A 6,363-nucleotide genomic window follows, 5' to 3' on the forward strand; every position below is an offset into this window, starting at 1 on the left:
GACTTCGCTGAGAGCGGCTATATCGATGTTGAGTCTGAGGAGTTCATGTGCGACGAGGGCAGACCGACATTCAGGTCGGTGGCTGTCAGCCTTGTCTAGCAGGGTTCTGATGTTCCAACATGGTAGCTTGAGTTTGTGTGCATCTTTTGAGGGGGAGGACATGGACCTGTCCTCGGGCCTGCGCAAAGAAGCTTTGAGGTGGTGTGCAGTGTGCGCAGTACTGGCCCCACCCTTTACACCCATGATTCGTATGCCGTGGCCAAGCAAGCTGGGACGTGGCAGCGAGGTCCTTTGGTCGTAGGTTTTATATCGGAGTGACCTTCTCCTATGCAGATTGTTTAACCGGGCTGAAGAGGCCTACCTTCCCTTTTAGGTCGAACCATTTCTGGAGATCTATGACCGCTGTCCCCAGTTATGGAGTGGTGCGCCCTGGAATCGGCCTGCATGCGTTTACTCCTGCCGCGGCCAAGTAAAGGGGATGCAGCATCGGTTGAGGACCAGAAAGAAAAGTTCTAGTAGAATTTTTTTTTAAGACTGGATAGAACTCTGTAATGGAGTTCACAGTTGTTAGTGTTTAGACTATTGGTTTTTGAGGTGTGTATTAAACTCTGAAAGACATATACATATAAATATATAATGTGCTTATTTATATATAAAATGTCTGTATATCTATGTGTGTGTGTAAATATATCTAAATATATTATATTTGTATTTATAAAAATGTGTTTAAGTATGTGTATAAATATAAATACATAATGCATGTATTTATATATAAATGTGTGTGTATGTATGTGTGTATATAAATATATAATTTGAATGTAAATATAAAATGTGTGTATTTAAATATAAAATGTTTGTGGATGTATATATATATATATATATATATATATATATAATATTATAATGCGTGTTTATATATAAAATGCGTCTGTATATTTGAGTGTACATATAGATATATAATGTATTTATATATAAAATATGTATATGTATGTTTGTGCTTGTGTATATATAAAGATATAATGTGTTTATTTATATATAAGATGTATGTACGAGTGTATATAAATATATGATGTGTGTATTCATATATAAAATGTGTGTATATGTATTCATATATATAATGTGTTCATATATAAAATGTGTGTATGTATGTGTGTATATATATAATGTTTGTATCTATATATAAAATATGTGTATGTATGTATGTATGTGTTTGTATACATATAAATATATAATGTGTGCATTAAAATATAACATCTGTGTGTATGATGTGTGTGTATACATAAATATATTATACTTGTATTTATAAAAATGTGTTTATATATGAATATATATATAAATGGATAATGTATGTATTCATATATAAAATGTCTATGTATGTATATGCTTGTGGGTATATAAATATATTCTTTTTTTTTTCTTTGGCATGGCTTCGCGGACGAAGATTTATGGAGGGTTAATGACCACGTCAGCTGCAGGCTCGTTTGTGGCTGACAAGTCCGATGCGAGACAGGCAGTCACGGTTGCAGTGGTTGCAAGGGAAAATTGGTTGGTTGGGGTTGGGTGTTGGGTTTTTCCTCCTTTGTCCTTTGACAATGAGGTGGGCTCTGCAGTCTTCTTCAAAGGAGGTTGCTGCCCGCCGAACTGTGAGGCGCCAAGATGCACAGTTTGGGGCGATATCAGCCCACTGCCAGTGGTCAATGTGGCAGGCACCAAGAGATTTCTTTAGGCAGTCCTTGTACCTCTTCTTTGGTGCACCTCTGTCTCGGTGGCCAATTGAGAGCTCGCCATATAACACGATCTTGGGAAGGCGATGGTCCTCCATTCTGGAGACATGACCTACCCAGCGCAGTTTGATCTTCAGCAGCGTGGATTCGATGCTGTCGGCCTCTGCCATCTCGAGTACTTCGATGTTGGAGATGAAGTAGCTCCAATGAATGTTGAGGATGGAGCAGAGACAACGCTGGTGGAAGAGTTCTAGGAGCCGTAGGTGATGCCGGTAAAGGACCCATGATTCAGAGCCGAACAGGAGTGTGGGTATGACAACGGCTCTGTATACGCTAATCATTGTGAGGTTTTTCAGTTGGTTGTTTTTCCAGACTCTTTTGTGTAGTCTTCCAAAGGCGCTATTTGCCTTGGCGAGTCTGTTGTCTATCTCGTTGTCGATCGTTGCATCCGATGAAATGGTGCAGCCGAGATAGGTAAACTGGTTGACCGTTTTGAGTTTTGTGTGCCTGATGGAGATGTGGGGGGGCTGGTAGTCATAGTGGGGAGCTGGCTGATGGAGCACCTCAGTTTTCTTCAGGCTGACTTCCAGGCCAAAATTTTGGCAGTTTCCGCAAAACAGGACGTCAAGCGCCGAAGAGCTGGCTCTGAATGGGCAACTAAAGTGGCATTGTCTGCAAAGAGTAGTTCATGGACAAGTTTCTCTTGTGTCTTGGTGTGAGCTTGCAGGCACCTCAGATTGAAGAGACTGCCATCCGTGCAGTACGGGATGTAAACAGCGTTTTCATTGTTGAGGTCTTTCATGGCTTGTTTCAGCATCATGCTGAAGAAGATTGAAAAGAGGGTTGGTGCGAGAACGCAGCCGTGCTTCATGCCATTGTTAATGGAGACACATACATAATTACAATAATTATATATATATATATAAATTTCACACACATTTTTAAATGTTTTAAATATAAAACGCACATTACATTTTCATAGATACACCTACATATGGACACATTTTTAACATAAACACACATATGATATATTTATATATATTCACACATACACACATACATACTCACACATTTTATATTTAAATGCACACATTATATATTTACATATACACACATACATTCACACACAAATTTTTAATTTAAATACACACATTAGATATTTATATATATATATATATATATATATATATATATATAAACATACATACACCTATACAGGAAAGAACATTTTATATATAAATAAACACATTATATATTCATAAATATATACTCACATTTTATATATAAAAACAAACATTATATATACACACACACACATACACATACATTTTATATATGAATACATACATATATTTTATATATACACTCATTTATACATACAAAAACATTTTATATATACACACATTATATATTTATATATGTATACACACATACATACACACATTTTATATTTAAATACACACATTATATATTTATATACACATTATATATTTGTATCCGCACTGGGTTCTCCACTGGCCACCGAGACAGAGGTGCACCAAAGAAGAAATACAAGGACTGCCTAAAGAAAGCTCTCGGTGCCTGCCACATTGACCATCGCCAGTGGGCTGATATCGCTTCAAATCGTGCATCTTTGCACCTCACAGTTCGGCGGGCAGTAACCTCCTTTGAAGAAGACCGCAGAGCCCACCTCACTGTCAAAAGACAAAGGAGGAAAAACCCAACACCCAACCCCAACCCACCAATTTTCCCTTGCAACCGCTGCAACCGTGTCTGCCTGTCCCGCATCAGACTTGTCAGCCACAAATGAGCCTGCAGCTGACGTGGACATTACCCCTCCATAAATCTTCATCTGCAAAACCAAGCCAAAGAATTATGTATGTGTCTATATATAAATATATAATGTGTATTTATATTAAAAATGTGTGTATATGGACTGCCTAAAGAAAGCTCTTGGTGCCTGCCACATTGACCATCGCCAGTGGGCTGATATCGCCTCAAACCGTGCATCTTGGCGCCTCACAGTTCGGCGAGGAGCAACCTCCTTTGAAGAAGACCGCAGAGCCTACCTTACTGACAAAAGACAAAGGAGGAAAAACCCAACACCCAACCCCAACCAACCAATTTTCCCTTGCCACCGCTGCAACCGTGTCTGGCTGTCCCGCATCGGACTTGTCAGCCACAAACGAGCCTGCAGCTGACGTGGACATTACCCTTCCATAAATCTTTGTCCGCAAAGCCAAGCCAAAGAAGAGGATAAGTAAATAAATAAATAGATAGATTTATATATATATATATATATATATATATATATAATGTGTGTATTATAAATAAAATGTGTTTGCATATATAAATACATAATGTGTAAATTTATATATAAAATGTATGACTGTATATATGTAAAGTGTGTAATTATATATAATATGAGTGCATGTATGTGTGTGTATGCATATATAAAGATATAACATGTATTTTTATATAAAATGTGTATGAATGTATGTATGTGTTTGTGTATACATATATAGATATATATTTTGTATTTATATATAAAATGTGTGTGAAGGTAGGTAATGGAAGATTTAAATCATGTTTTTTTTTTACTTTTGCAGACTTTGCTTCTGCAAGGCTGAGAATCTGCTTGCTTTTAGAATCAGCAGACATAAGCTAAATTCCAACATGGGACCAGAGATGAAGTTATCTGACGAAAGGAGATCTGTGCACCAAGAACATTTAATCTTCCTGCTTGTTTTGGTCACAGACTGTCAGAGGCCTAGCCTTGATGCAAAATAAACCATTGTATTCAAAGTGATAAACTGAAAATTACATTATTCGATAGAAGCCAAGAATGCTAGCTTGCTCGCTTATCAGTCTTGCTGTGTTGGGAATAGGTGCTTGGGTAAGCAGTTTTTGTGTAATATAAGCCATGGTCCCACTGCTGAATTTGAGACTCTCCGAGTGATGGCAACATCTCTCAGCAAGAAGAAGAACTTCTGGAGTCCAGCCAACGTCCCGGTTGGGGGAGGTGGTGAAGCTGCTACCGGCGCCCTGACTACCTACTACAAGTATGCAGTCGTTGCCTCACTTCGGCAGTTTGGACCAGTACAGGCGTGAATAAATATAGTTGGGAAGGGCTTGCATATTGTAGTTTGAAATCAGCTTTTGAATTTGTAATAAACATTTGTATAAACTGAACTGCTCTCAGTGTGTGTGTCTATTTTCTTTCGGTAGCTCAAACACTGTGACCAATCTAAAATGGACAAAATGAGAGGTATAAGTTTACCCAGGACAATGTATGTGTGTATATATATATGTAATGAGTGTATTTATATATATTTATATATAGGGCTTTGGCAAATACTAGAGCGCATCGGATGTCCCCCAAAGTTCCTCAACATGATAATCCAACTGCACGAAAACCAACAAGGTCGGGTCAGATACAGCAATGAGCTCTCTGAACCCTTCTCCATTAACAATGGCGTGAAGCAAGGCTGTGTTCTCGCACCAACCCTCTTTTCAATCTTCTTCAGCATGATGCTGAACCAAGCCATGAAAGACCCCAACAATGAAGACGCTGTTTACATCCGGTACCGCACGGATGGCAGTCTCTTCAATCTGAGGCGCCTGCAAGCTCACACCAAGACACAAGAGAAACTTATCCGTGAACTACTCTTTGCAGATGATGCCGCTTTAGTTGCCCATTCAGAGCCAGCTCTTCAGCGCTTGACGTCCTGCTTTGCGGAAACTGCCAAAATGTTTGGCCTGGAAGTCAGCCTGAAGAAAACTGAGGTCCTCCATCAGCCAGCTCCCCACCATGACTACCAGCCCCCCCATATCTCCATCGGGCACACAAAACTCAAAACGGTCAACCAGTTTACCTATCTTGGCTGCACCATTTCATCAGATGCAAAGATCGACAATGAGATAGACAACAGACTCGCCAAGGCAAATAGCGCCTTTGGAAGACTACACAAAAGAGTCTGGAAAAACAACCAACTGAAAAACCTCACAAAGATAAGCGTATACAGAGCCGTTGTCATACCCACACTCCTGTTCGGCTCCGAATCATGGGTCCTCTACCGGCACCATCTACGGCTCCTAGAACGCTTCCACCAGCGTTGTCTCCGCTCCATCCTCAACATCCATTGGAGCGCTCACACCCCTAACGTCGAGGTACTCGAGATGGCAGAGGTCGACAGCATCGAGTCCACGCTGCTGAAGATCCAGCTGCGCTGGATGGGTCACGTCTCCAGAATGGAGGACCATCGCCTTCCCAAGATCGTATTATATGGCGAGCTCTCCACTGGCCACCGTGACAGAGGTGCACCAAAGAAAAGGTACAAGGACTGCCTAAAGAAATCTCTTGGTGCCTGCCACATTGACCACCGCCAGTGGGCTGATAACGCCTCAAACCGTGCATCTTGGCGCCTCACAGTTTGGCGGGCAGCAGCCTCCTTTGAAGAAGACCGCAGAGCCCACCTCACTGACAAAAGGCAAAGGAGGAAAAACCCAACACCCAACCCCAACCAACCAATTTTCCCTTGCAACCGCTGCAATCGTGTCTGCCTGTCCCGCATCGGACTGGTCAGCCACAAATGAGCCTGCAGCTGACGTGGACTTTTTACCCCCTCCATAAATCTTC

General features: G+C 40.7%; 1 long non-coding RNA gene across 1 annotated transcript in view; it reads left to right on the forward strand.

Annotated features, from left to right (window-relative positions):
- LOC138739308 (uncharacterized) overlaps window positions 1-4,916 on the forward strand; it is a 149,827-nt gene extending 144,911 nt beyond the window's left edge. The window contains exon 5 of the long non-coding RNA XR_011342162.1: window positions 4,334-4,916. This is a non-coding gene — a long non-coding RNA (uncharacterized lncRNA). The remainder of the gene's footprint in view (window positions 1-4,333) is intronic.
- The last annotated feature ends 1,447 nt before the right edge of the window (window positions 4,917-6,363 follow it).

The sequence above is a fragment of the Narcine bancroftii genome, chromosome 1, assembly GCF_036971445.1.
Source record: "Narcine bancroftii isolate sNarBan1 chromosome 1, sNarBan1.hap1, whole genome shotgun sequence".
Taxonomy (NCBI): domain Eukaryota; kingdom Metazoa; phylum Chordata; class Chondrichthyes; order Torpediniformes; family Narcinidae; genus Narcine; species Narcine bancroftii.